Source organism: Gorilla gorilla, chromosome 3 (genome assembly GCF_029281585.2).
Source record: "Gorilla gorilla gorilla isolate KB3781 chromosome 3, NHGRI_mGorGor1-v2.1_pri, whole genome shotgun sequence".
Taxonomy (NCBI): Eukaryota; Metazoa; Chordata; class Mammalia; order Primates; family Hominidae; genus Gorilla; species Gorilla gorilla.
Window position 1 is genome coordinate 193965847 of NC_073227.2, and position 12239 is coordinate 193978085.

Consider the following 12239-nt stretch of genomic DNA (forward strand, 5'->3'; position numbering starts at 1 on the left):
TGTTTTGTTCTGTTCTGCTTTATTTTCAGGGAGAAATAATCTCACTGTCTTCCCAAGAAAGGATAAATCTTGGCTTTTCCGGGCATGGTGGCACATGCATGTAATCCCAGCTACTTGGGAGGCTGAGGCAGAAGAATCACTAGAACCCAGGAGGCGGAGGTTGCAGTGAGCCGAGATTGTGCCACTGCACTCCAGCCTGGGCAACAGCAGAGAAACTCCATCTCAAAAACAAACAAGCAAAAAAAATCTTGGCTTTTGACACCCACCCTTCATATCACAGTCCGAACAAACCCCAACCCGTTCATTGTCAGAACCATCCACTCATTGAATCTAGCATGATTCATTGCATCCAAAGTAAGAAATTTGAGAGGAGGGAGATTAAATAAAATGCTTTAAATGAGAAGCACATATGAGATTTTTCAAAAAGCTGACTGGAGCATTCACATATTATCAGATTACTACAATAACTGTTTTATAAGATGGTGCCCTGGGTAGCATTTCTGATGTCACTGATTTGGAAGGAGTATATTCGCTTTTTTTATAGAAAATATCAATCAGTTTTCCCTATCAGTTTTGCATGAATTTTCCTTGCTATAGGAAACAGTGATGGACTGCTGGTCAGTGTGACTTGGAACTTTAAGGCTAGACCTTTGAAATTCAACAGTTTAGGTCCCCATTAGTTTGATTTTAGAGCAGGAGTTAAGAAATAGTTTGAAGATGTATTTTTACCACACCTCAGCTGTGAGCTCCACAAAACAGAAAGGCCATTGCTTTATAATTTAAGGCTCACAGAGAAATATTTCCGGGAAGTAGTTATACCATGAAATATTTTACAAATGTTACATGACAGTTTCATATGCCAAATGAAATTTGACATTTTCACCTTTGTTCCCCTTAAAGAACCAAGTCATCTCTTTTAATATGTTGAATGTGTTGAACAGTGCTGACATTTGCAATAGAAAACCCAGACCGTGAATTATTTTACCTGAAAATAAAGACAATTTGCAGGCCTTCCTTAGAAGACCGGCTATTACACTCAAGAATGGGCTCAAGAGAATCTACTTCTCTAGAGAACTTGAAAAGCCCCATGGGTCTCAGGGGTTTTGCTGCCATCCTGTCCAGGGCTAAAAGGTCACATCCTCAGAACCAGTCCCATGATTTTGATTGCAGGTCTTCATGGACTAATGGTCCTGAATCTTACACAGAGCTTAACAATTGTATATGAGACCATATTTTCAACCTGCTCACATTTCAACCATCTGACCTGACTTCAAAGGGAGAATTATTTTATCTAGACACCGTATTGTGTGAGTAGTTTTTCAAGTACTAAAAATTTGCTTTATCTTCAAAGCCCGTGACTATGGCCCTTGGCTTTGAGGATAATGTTGGAAGCGGCTTTTCATGATTGTACTAGAACCGGAGCAAATCTTAGATTTATTGGCAATTCATATATGAATCCAACCATTGGGAGAAGTGTTTATATTCATAAAATAGCACTCCAGAAAAAAAATGACAGGAATATTAAATGTGGAGACATTAGTTAAAAGATCAGCTGCTTACCCCGCACAGTGTGGTTCAGTCTGAAAATACAGCTGCATGCCATTTTCTGACTGATGATGCAGGAAATATGATGACCAGCCACGTCCAGCTTGCAGGCCACTTGAGGTTTCTTCCCACAATCTGGGAGTGGAAGGGGGCCACACTGTCTCCACAGCACATAAGCCAACTTCTGTGGCTTTCCTTCAAAGCAGCATTCCCTGCTTTTAAACATCTTGACGCAGGTTCAAGTGGAGCACAGGAACTGCTATTCCCGTAGATTCTTTCTCCCACAGAATACTGAAAACTCATGAACTCCTGACTTAAAGTACCTTTCAGGATTTTCAGGTATCCTTTTGATGAGTTTCTCTGCAGATATTCTTGAAGTCTCACGGTGAAGTTTTCTATCAGATCTCATTTTCTCTCCTCTTGTGCACCCTTAATTTACTTATCTGAGTTCTGTAAATTGTAGGGAGAAAAAGAAGAGCTAAACTAAACTTGTTCATCTCCTAAGTTACTTCTTATAACTGTTTTAAATGCCTGCTTTCATGTTTCTGACATGCCATGCTCTTTTGTCTCATAACAAATATTTGAATAACTCATTTCAAAACAGAACATTGTCATCTGAGTTTTCAAAAACCCTTGGTCAGCCAAGCTGGCTTTTGGTTATTTCCTCACCTGACCACGCCTCTGTTCCAACAGGGCACTCATGAGAGAATCTATAACAAAACACTTCTTTCCTTGACTTTATGAAATCACAGCACAAAAACCTAAGAAAAAAATTTAACTGTGGTAGAATGATTTATATTCCTTTGGATACATACCCAGTAATAGGACAAATGCATATGTTCATTGCAGCACTATTCACAATAGCAAAGACATGGAATCTATCTAAATGTCCATCAGTGACAGATTGGATAAAGAAAATGTGGCACACACACACACACACACACCATGGAATACTATGCAACCATAAAAAAAATGAGATCATGTCCTTTGCAGGGACATGGATGAAGCTGGAGGCCGTTATTCTTAGCAAACTAACGCAGGAACAGAAAATCAAACATTACATGTTCTCACTTATAAGTGGGAGCTAAATGATGAGAACACATGGATGCATAGAGGGGAACAGCACACATCGGGGGCTATGGGAGGGTGGAGAGTGGGAGGAAGGAGAGATCAGGAAAAATAACTATTAAATACTAGGCTTAGTATCTGGGTGACAAAATAATCTGTACAACAAATCCCCATGACACAAGTTTACCTGTATGACAAACCTGCACATGGACCCCTGAACCTAAAATAAAGTTAAAACTTTTTTTAACTTAAAAGAAGAATTAATAGTTTCGGAGGGCTCTCATTCTCATGTGATCAGAAAAACACAAATTGTTCCATATTCTCTGTTTACAAAGAGTAAGTCCAAGCTAGCAAAGCTTTCTAATCTTCAAAGATGATATGAGAGGGCAGGAACAAACTTGCACTCAGGCAGAACCAAGTAGAGTGATGTACCCCTGGCTGTTGATCACAAGACGAGCTACTTTCCAGTGAACTGTATGAGTCAGGATGAAGTCACCACTCTTCTGCCATTTTCTAACTTTTCCTTTCAGAAATGGATTTTTTTTAAGTCCAGGTTTAAAATCTAGAGCCTCTTGCAAAGGTTAGGAGATGTTTGCTCCTATTGCTACTCCATGGTGCCTTTTCTTGTGCCACCGCAGCCTCCCCTAGAGTCAAGCCACTCATAGGTAACCAGGTCTTCTTCTTCAGTCTTGTATTTTGAAGACTTCATTGTCATGTCTCCATCCCTTGGCAGCCCCGAGTGTTAAAGTGATTTTCTTTCTAACTCCACTTCAGTGTCTCTATCTGTACCAGACTCCAATCCTATTTTTGACTAGGATCACTTCTTTTCTAAACCCAAGGACTCACAGCCTTCTTTAATTTCCATGTGTTTCCTTGAGCTCAGTAAAGCAGTTGCCGCAGATTTAATGCCTAAAATGACATTTTTTCCAGTGAATTAGTTATAACCATTACCATTTGCTTGGTAAAAAGAGCCCAGGTCTAGGAATTAGACATGGGTGCGAATCCTGCCTGCTGTCTGCTGGTTGGATAGCACTGGACAAACCACCTACTTTCTCAGAGCCTCAGTTGCAAACATGAATGAAAACACAGCATGGAGAGAGTGCAGATGAGGAAGTGAAATGATGCCCGTGAAAGCATCCAGTTCAGTAAGAACCTTAATTTATTTTCCTTCTAGCAGAAAAGAGTTGCTTATCCTAACCCCAAAAGGTAGTAGAGTAGCTTATTTATATGAATTTCTCTCTGTGTCTATTTGTGAAAATCAACTTGTTTTTGGCCAGAGATCCTTAACTTAAAAGTTTCTATTTTGTGACAATAGACTGGGAAGGGTGAGTGGGGGCAGGGGGAAGGGTGAAGAGATGTGGATTAAAGAGTACAAACATGCAGTAAGATAGAGGGAGTAAATTCAATGTTTGATAGCAGAGTAGCGTGACTATACTTCACAAAAATGTATTGTGTTTGGGAGATGGACACCGTAAATACCCTGACTTGGTCACTATGCTTTATATGCATGTAATGGAATTTCTCATGTTCCCCATAAATTCACACAAGTAAAAAAGTTTTTGTTTTGATGCCAGACATGTTTCACAAATAATAAAATGCTTAGCTTCAAGTGGCAAGACATGGCTTTAGGAAAAGGTGATTTGAAGGAGAACACATATAAACCTGAGGGCCCTCTGATAATATTTCTGCTGTGGGCTCTTCTTTCTCTTGCATAATGTAAACCAGCTTCTGAAATGAGTAGTCCCAACAAGTCCCAGGGCAAGAGAGAGATGCCAAAGCAATTACATTTATGGTAAATTCAGAAAAGGAAAATGTGCACAAGATAGGAAGAAAATCTCTGCAGGCATAATTTCAAGGAAAGGCACTAGGTGGTCTCTGCCAGCAGTCATTGGATGTGACTAGCATGGAGACATTAGAGGTGGGATGGATCTGTTTAAGCAAAAATGGTGTGATGGCTATGAGGCAAAGCCTTAAATAGTGAAAAATCCTATAAGAATCACAAAAGCATTTCTAGTATGTTGCATTTATATGCTGCTTTTAATTTCTACAAGCACTTCACAATTTTTTTATCTGAGTCTCAAATGAATTATGTTAGGGCTTATATGTAATTCTATTCTCAAATATCCCTATCCCCAAAATGTTTATTTTAATTCTGCTTTTCTCCTGTATATATCATTCCCATCACTATCAAGCTTCTTGAAAGAGAAACTTCCATTTGTTGACTCTGTTCACTTTCCATTGTTTTCTCAGTCCTCTTGACAATCTGTCTGCTACCTTCATTCATCAAACCACAGAAACTGTCCTTTGAAAGGTCTCTGGTGACTTCCTTATTGCCAAATCCAACAGCCTCTCCCTAGGCCTCCCCTACTGGATCCCTCTATGAAATTTGACACTGCAGCTCACCCCTCCCACCTTGAAACTCTTCTCCCAGGCTTCTTTATGATTTCTTCTTATTTTCTCCTTCTTATTTCTAGCTACACTTTCTTTGCTCACTTTCAAAAAAAGTCATTCCCTGGAGTTCCCTCCTCAATCTTCTCATATTCCTTTCTATTCTTTGCTTGAGTGAGATCATGTACTTCTATTATTTCAATTCTTACTCATACGTGGTTGCATCAGTCCAAGTCCAGCCAGAAGACAGAAATCACACCAGTAATTTGAATAGGGACATTTTAATATTTTAAAAAAAAACCGTTGGCTGGTAAAAGGGGTAAAAGAGGGCTCTAGGGAGTACTGAAGCAGCAACTCCAAAAAACAGTAACCATCATTAGGGCTGAGGAATGTGAGCAAGGCAGGAACTTGGAAACTTAGAAGAACTCTCCAACTTTTCCCACACCAAGGTTGAGATTCAGGCCTCATTTGATGTGGTGTGGCTGTCATATACATGCAGCTTGGTAGTGATAAAGAAACTTGCAGGACATAGCAGCTGCTGCTTATCTCTGAGGGCCACTCCTGCGAGGGCTGCCGTCTTCCACCCCACCCCACATGCCCATTTACTGTCTATCACATGGAAAAACTGTGCATGTGTGTGCCTGCGCACTCACACACACACCAAAGACCCTTCCTCCTGCTCAGCCCTTCTAGTGTCCTTCCAGCACCCTCTATTAGCAAAATTGTATCCACTGACAAAATTGTATCCACTGACAAAGGAGAAATATCTACAAGGTCCATCTTGAGAATCACAAAGTAAGGCAAAAAAGGATTTGAAGTTGAAAGGCAAAATATTAGTAGAATATTAGCAAAATATTAGTAGAACAGTAGATAAGAGCATATACCCAAATAGGCATTTCTTACCCTGACCCATCTTCCAAATTTCGGACTTCTAGGTGTCTATATATAGATGTCACAGAGACACCTCAAACTCAGCATGCCTTCTTTATTATACTCATGGAAACAGTTGTCAATATCTGTAATTTTTATTTAAAATGTCTAAACACATATCTTCTTTTGAATACATATAATATATATATATATAATTTGGATATATTATTTGGATACATTCTATCATTAGTTCAGATTCTCATTGCCAATTAGAACTAGTACCCATTATGACAATTACATAACTCTCCACCTGTCTTTCTCATAATCACCAGAATTTACTGTCTAAAACAAGTTTTTGTTCTCAAAAACATTTAATGATCTTTTTGCCAACAGAACAAGGTCTAAATCCCTTATCTTGATACTTAAGACTCTTCACAAAATGGCACCAATACACTGCCCCAGTCTCATTTCTTATTACATCTTGATACTACTGCTACTACTACTATGAAACATTAACATCTATTGAGCACATAATATGGTCCATACACTAAAGCAAATATATGTATAATCTCATTTAATACTCACATCACATTTATGAAGCATTATCCTTAATTTTAAGGAAAAAAACTGAGGCAAAAATAAGTTAAGTTAACTTGCTTAATGTCATGCAGCCCTACTAAATGGTGAAATCAAACTCTGGGCAGTCTAACTTCAGAATATGTGCATTTAACCACTACATTATATGTCTCCCGAAAAATAAATGAGAGTAGAAATACATTTAACAAATGGGTCTAAAGACTCATAAAAAACCACAAAATGTTACTGAAAGAAATTGCATATCTAAATAAATGGAAAAATATCCCATGTTCATGGATTTAAAAACGTGTTATTGTTAAATGGTGACACTACGCAAAGTGATCTACAGATTAAATGCAATCTATCAAAATCTAAATGGAATATTTTGTGAAAATAGAAAAACCCATCCTAAAATTTATATGGAATCTCAAAGGAACCTGAATAATGAAAACAATCTTGAACAAGAAAAACAAAGTTGGAGAACCCACATTTCCTAATTTCAAAACTTAATACAAAGCTACAGTAATCCAAAAAATGTGTGGTACAGGCATAAAGATAGACATATAGACCAATGGAATCCAATAGATTGCCAAGAAATAAGCCCTCACATGCAAAGTTAATTGATTTTTGACAAGGGTGCCAATATCACTCAATAAGGAATGGACAGTCTGTTCAACAAATGGTGCTGGGAAAACTGGATATCCACTACTAATGGATTGAATTATGTCTCCCCAAAATTTATATGTTGAAATCCTAATCCTTGGTACCTCAGAATGTAACCTTATTTGGAAATCAGGTTATTACAGATGTAATTAATTAAGATGAGATTATTCTGAGTATGGTGGGCCCCAATCCAATATGATTGGTGTCTTCATAAAAAGGGGAAATTTGGACACCAGCACACACACAAACAGAACATCAAGTGAACATAAAAGCAGAAACCAGCATGATATGTTAACAAGCCAAGGAACATCAAAGATTGCCACAAACCACCAGAAACTAGGAGAGAAGCATATTATGTACTCTCTTTCACAGCCCTCAGGAGGAACCAACCTGCGAGCACCTTGATCTTGGTCTTTTAGCCTCCAAAACTGTCAGGCAATAAATTGCTGTAGTTTAATCCACTCGGTTTGTGATGCTTTCCTTCGGAAGCCATTTCAAACTAATATATCTACATGCAAAAAAATGAGGTTGTAAAACTTACTTTACACCATACACAAAATTTAATTCTAAATGGACCTAAACATAAGAGCTAAAACTATAAAACTCAGAATAAAACATAGGGGAAAATCTCCATGGCATTGGAATGGCAATGATCTCTTAAATATGACACTAAAGCACAGGCAACAAAAGAAAACAAATAGATAAATTGGACTTCATGAAAGTTAAAACTTTTGTGCATCAAAGGCACAATTGACAGAATGAAGAGGCAACCCACTGAATAGGATAAAATATTTACAAGTCATATATCTGATAAGGGATTAAGATCTAGAATATATATTTCCAAAACTCCTTAAACAAAAATAAAACCACAAATGACTCAATTCAGAAATAGGCAAAGAACCTGAATGGGCATTTCTCCAAACTATACAAATGCTCAATAAACAAATGAAAAGGTTTTCAACATCATTAGTCACTAGGGAAAAGCAAATCAAAACCACAATGAAATACCACTTGACATCCACTAGGATGGCTATTACATAAACCAAAAAAACTACAAGTGTTGGCAAAAATATGAAGAAATTGGAACCATTGTACATTGCTTCTGGGAATGTAAAATGGTTCAGCTACTGTGGAAAACACTTTCATGGTTCCTCAAAAAGTTAAAGATAGAATTACCTTATGACCCAGCAATTTCATTCCTAGGTGTATAGGCAAAATAATTGAAAACAAGGATGGGAAAGATATTTACATGCCAGTGTTCGCAGAAGTCTTATTCACAGTAGCCAAAAAGTAGAAACAGGCCAGGAGCGGTGGCTCACGCCTGTAATCCCAGCACTTTGGGAGGCAGAGGTGGGCAGATCAAGAGGTCAGGAGATCGAGACCATCCTGGCCAACATGGTGAAACCCTGTCTCTACTAAATTACCAAAAGTTAGCCAGGTGTGGTGGTGCACACCTGTAGTCCCAGCTACTCAGGAGGCTGAGGCAGCAGAATCGCTTGAACCCAGGAGGTGGAGAGTACAGTGAGCCAAGATTGTGCCACTGCACTCCAGCCTGGTGACAGAGCGAGACTCCATCTCAAGAAAAAATAAATAAAAAAGTAGAAACAGTGCAAGTATCCATCAATAGATGAATGGATACAAATTTGGCATATTTATATATGTGTATATTTATATATGTGTTTATTCATATAAATATATATGAGGTCGGGCATGGTGGCTCACACCTGTAATCCCAGCACTTTGGGAGGCCAAGGTGGATGGATCATGAGGTCGGGAGATCGAGACCATCCTGGCTAATAAGGTGAAACCCTGTCTCTACTAAAAATACAAAAAAAATTAGCCAGGTGTGGTGGTGCACACCTGTGGTCCCAGCTACTTGGGAGGCTGAGGCAGGAGAATCACTTGAACCCAGGAGGCAGAGGTTGCAGCGAGCCGAGATCGGGCCACTGCACTCCAGCCTGGGGGACAGAGTGAGACTCCGTCTCAAAAAAAAAAAAATGAATATTGGCCTTAAAAGGAAATGAAGTTCCGATACATGCTACAATGTTAAGTTAAATAAGCCAGACACAAAATGGCAAACATGGTATGGTTCCACTTATATGAGGTTTACAAAATATTATTTATAGTCAGTAGAATAGACAGTACCAGGGGTTGGGGGAGAAGGGGAAGTAGGGAGTTATTGCTTAATGATTAATGGTTGCTGTTTTGAATTATGAAATATTTTAGACATAGATCTTGGTGATGGTTACACAACATTTTGAATGCACTTAATGCTATTCAATTGAACATTTAAAATGGTTAAAATAATAAACTTTACATTATGTATATTTTACACAATTTTTTAAAACAGCTCATGAGAAGATGTCAAAGGGCTGGGAGACTGGGATGGAGAGGAAAGGAGTGGGACATTCAGTACCTAGGACTAGAATCAGCAGAAATTGTTCATTCATTGAGGGGTAGGGAGGTGGGTGTGTTTGGTGTGGTGCTCAAATTGCCAAATTGAGATCTTGGGGGACTGTGTAAGACACAGTGAAGATTAACCGGTGATGCACACTGAAGAACAGGCCTGCAATGCTGGACCAAGGCTTGTTCATCTGCAGTCTCCTTCGACTTAAGTGCCGTGAGCAATCACATGATACAATAGAAATGTGATTTGGCCATGGCAGCACCCCATTTACCATCACAGACAATTCAGCCAAAAAAATTAACAAACAAATAAATAGTAGCTAACATTTACTGACCACTTGCAATGTACAAACACTGTGCCAGGCACTTCGCATGCATCTGTTTAATCCTCACAACTGCCCTCTGAGGCATGATCGTCTTCATTTTACAAACCTTATGTTGAGCCATGCTATATCATTTGCCATTCCCTAAAAAATGCTGTACACTGTCAAACTTCAATATCCGTATTCATTTCTGATTCCTGAGGCAATAGTGTCCTTCTGTCATTTTACTGTGTACATTCAATTCTACTTATACTCCAGGGCCCCTTCCAATGTCATCCATCCTACCAAGTGCTCCAAGCCCATCTCACCCAGAATGGTCATTTCCTCTTCAGGTCTCACTTAGCATTTAGTCTCTTAAGAAGATGTCTTCAGAGTAATGTCTCCCTGATATATGTGGGCTCCTTGAGAACAGAAGCCAGTTTTTCTTAGTCTTTGAATTTCTAACTACAAAGTGCCTTTCATTCAAAATCACTCTCAGAATGTTGACTTCCTGTAAGTGGATGAACTGAGCTTTAAAAAGGACAGGAGGCTGAAGTGGGAAGATCGCTTGAGCCCAGGAGTTAAAGACTGTGGCAAGCTGTGTGAGCTGTGAACACACCACTGCAGTCTAGCCTGGGCAACAGAGCAAGACCCTATCTCTTGAAAAAAAAAATGAGGTTATAGGGAACCTCATTTGTACCTCATGAGCAGAACCCAGACCTGCTTAGTCTCCATCCAGTTCTCTTTCTGTGTTACCCTAGTGTCTTCTGTCTTTCCAGCTCTGCAAATAAATTTGCATTCTAAAATCAACTATGGTCCAGAGGTTGGGCAGAGTGGCTCACGCCTATAATCCCAGCACTTTGAGAGGCCAAGGCAGCAGATCATCTGAGGTCAGGAGTTCAAGACCAGCCTGCCCAACATGATGAAACCCAATCTCTACTAAAAATACAAAATCAGCTGGGAGTAGTGGTGCATGACTATAATCCCAGCTATTTGGGAGGCTGAGGCAGGAAGATCGCTTGAACCCAGGAGGTGGAGATTGCAGTGAGCCAAGATTGAGCCATTGCACTCCAGCCTGGGCAACAAGAGTGAAACTCCATCTAACTAACTAAATAAATAAATAAATAAATAAATAAATAAATAAATAAATAAAATCAACTATAGTCCATAAAAGGGAGCATCTTAATTTTTTTGCCACGTTAAAAATTCACAGCCAGAAATATTGGAAGTCTCAAGCCTTTCTTCCATTCAGGTCCTCTCTGATGTCCTCACTAGACCATCAGGTGCACAAAGGATAGGACTGGTTCTTTTTTAATTTTTTGCTGTATACCTGGTTTCCAGCAGAGTGCCTACGACATAGCAGGTACCTAGTAAATGTTGAATGAGGAATGAACCCACCACTTCTTACTTAAAAGACCTAAGGCTATCAGGAGGAATTAGCAGACCATGCTGGCTCATTTGTTAAGCTAAGGCTAGTCCCTCTCTAACAGCCAGTTGAATTACCTACCCCACATCTACTAGGCTCCTTGACATTTATGCCATATTCCCCTTCTCTTGTACCTCTCTGATAAAAACCTCCTGTGTTGGGAGCTGGGGGGCCGGTATTAAAGCTAAGCCTGACTTCTCTTGCAGACCTAAAGAACTCCTTTACTCTCTGCCAGACCTTTTCTTGATCCTTGCCCAAAAGGAGATTATCTCTGTAATTCCTGTCACACATGATTCCCCTTTTCCTCATTTTTCTCCTTCCCACCCATTCCTAGCCAAGCACTGCCTCATTATCTAATCCTGTTCAGTGTCTCTCAGGATTCCGTGACACAATTTCAATGCTGTCGAGCCCTGAAACTGGGCATCAAAGGAATAAGGCCTGAAAATGATTGATTCTGCCATAGACATATTTAATATCCCGTGTCGTAAGTTTGGGCCATGTGTATGTGTGTGAACTGCTTCACCTTCAGCCAGAGGTACAGAGCCCATGTTGAAAAAATATGAATCATCCTGTGTTCTTGTCTACATTTTTTAAAAAATATATTATTAGCGTGAATAAACAAGTATTAGAATCAGTTCTATTAGAATTTTATCCACTTGTTTATTTTAATGGAGTTGAGTTTGTGAGCAAAATGAGAGAATCTGAACATGTGCTGGAGAGAAGCAGGTGGACAGGTAAGAAGAGAAGCAAGTGGGAATGGCTGGATACTAATCTTGAGGAAGAGCTGGATGTTAATCTCATATCCAGCTGCCTACCTTATCCTATAGTGAACTCACAGCATTTCCTCTCTGGCACAACTTTTTGCTGGAATTTACACAGATGTAGACAATTATGCCTTTGAAACCTGAAATTTGGCTTCCAAAGCAGTTTATCCCATTGTCTACACAGATGCCACTTGAGTGAGAATTTAGAAAATTCAAGAGTTTAGAAAATGG

At 39.3% G+C, this 12239-nt stretch overlaps 1 protein-coding gene and 1 long non-coding RNA gene across 2 annotated transcripts in view; one reads left to right on the forward strand and one right to left on the reverse strand.

The window, feature by feature from the left end:
• The window catches only part of GALNTL6 (polypeptide N-acetylgalactosaminyltransferase like 6), a 1233993-nt gene that overhangs the window by 1187220 nt on the left and 34534 nt on the right, over positions 1-12239 (forward strand). The window lies entirely within an intron of this gene.
• Positions 1-12239, reverse strand: part of LOC109026440 (uncharacterized) — a 207138-nt gene that overhangs the window by 33853 nt on the left and 161046 nt on the right. The window contains exons 12-13 of the long non-coding RNA XR_010133535.1: positions 7501-7618; positions 1561-1995 (exon numbers count right to left, since the gene is read on the reverse strand). This is a non-coding gene — a long non-coding RNA (uncharacterized lncRNA). The remainder of the gene's footprint in view (positions 1-1560; positions 1996-7500; positions 7619-12239) is intronic.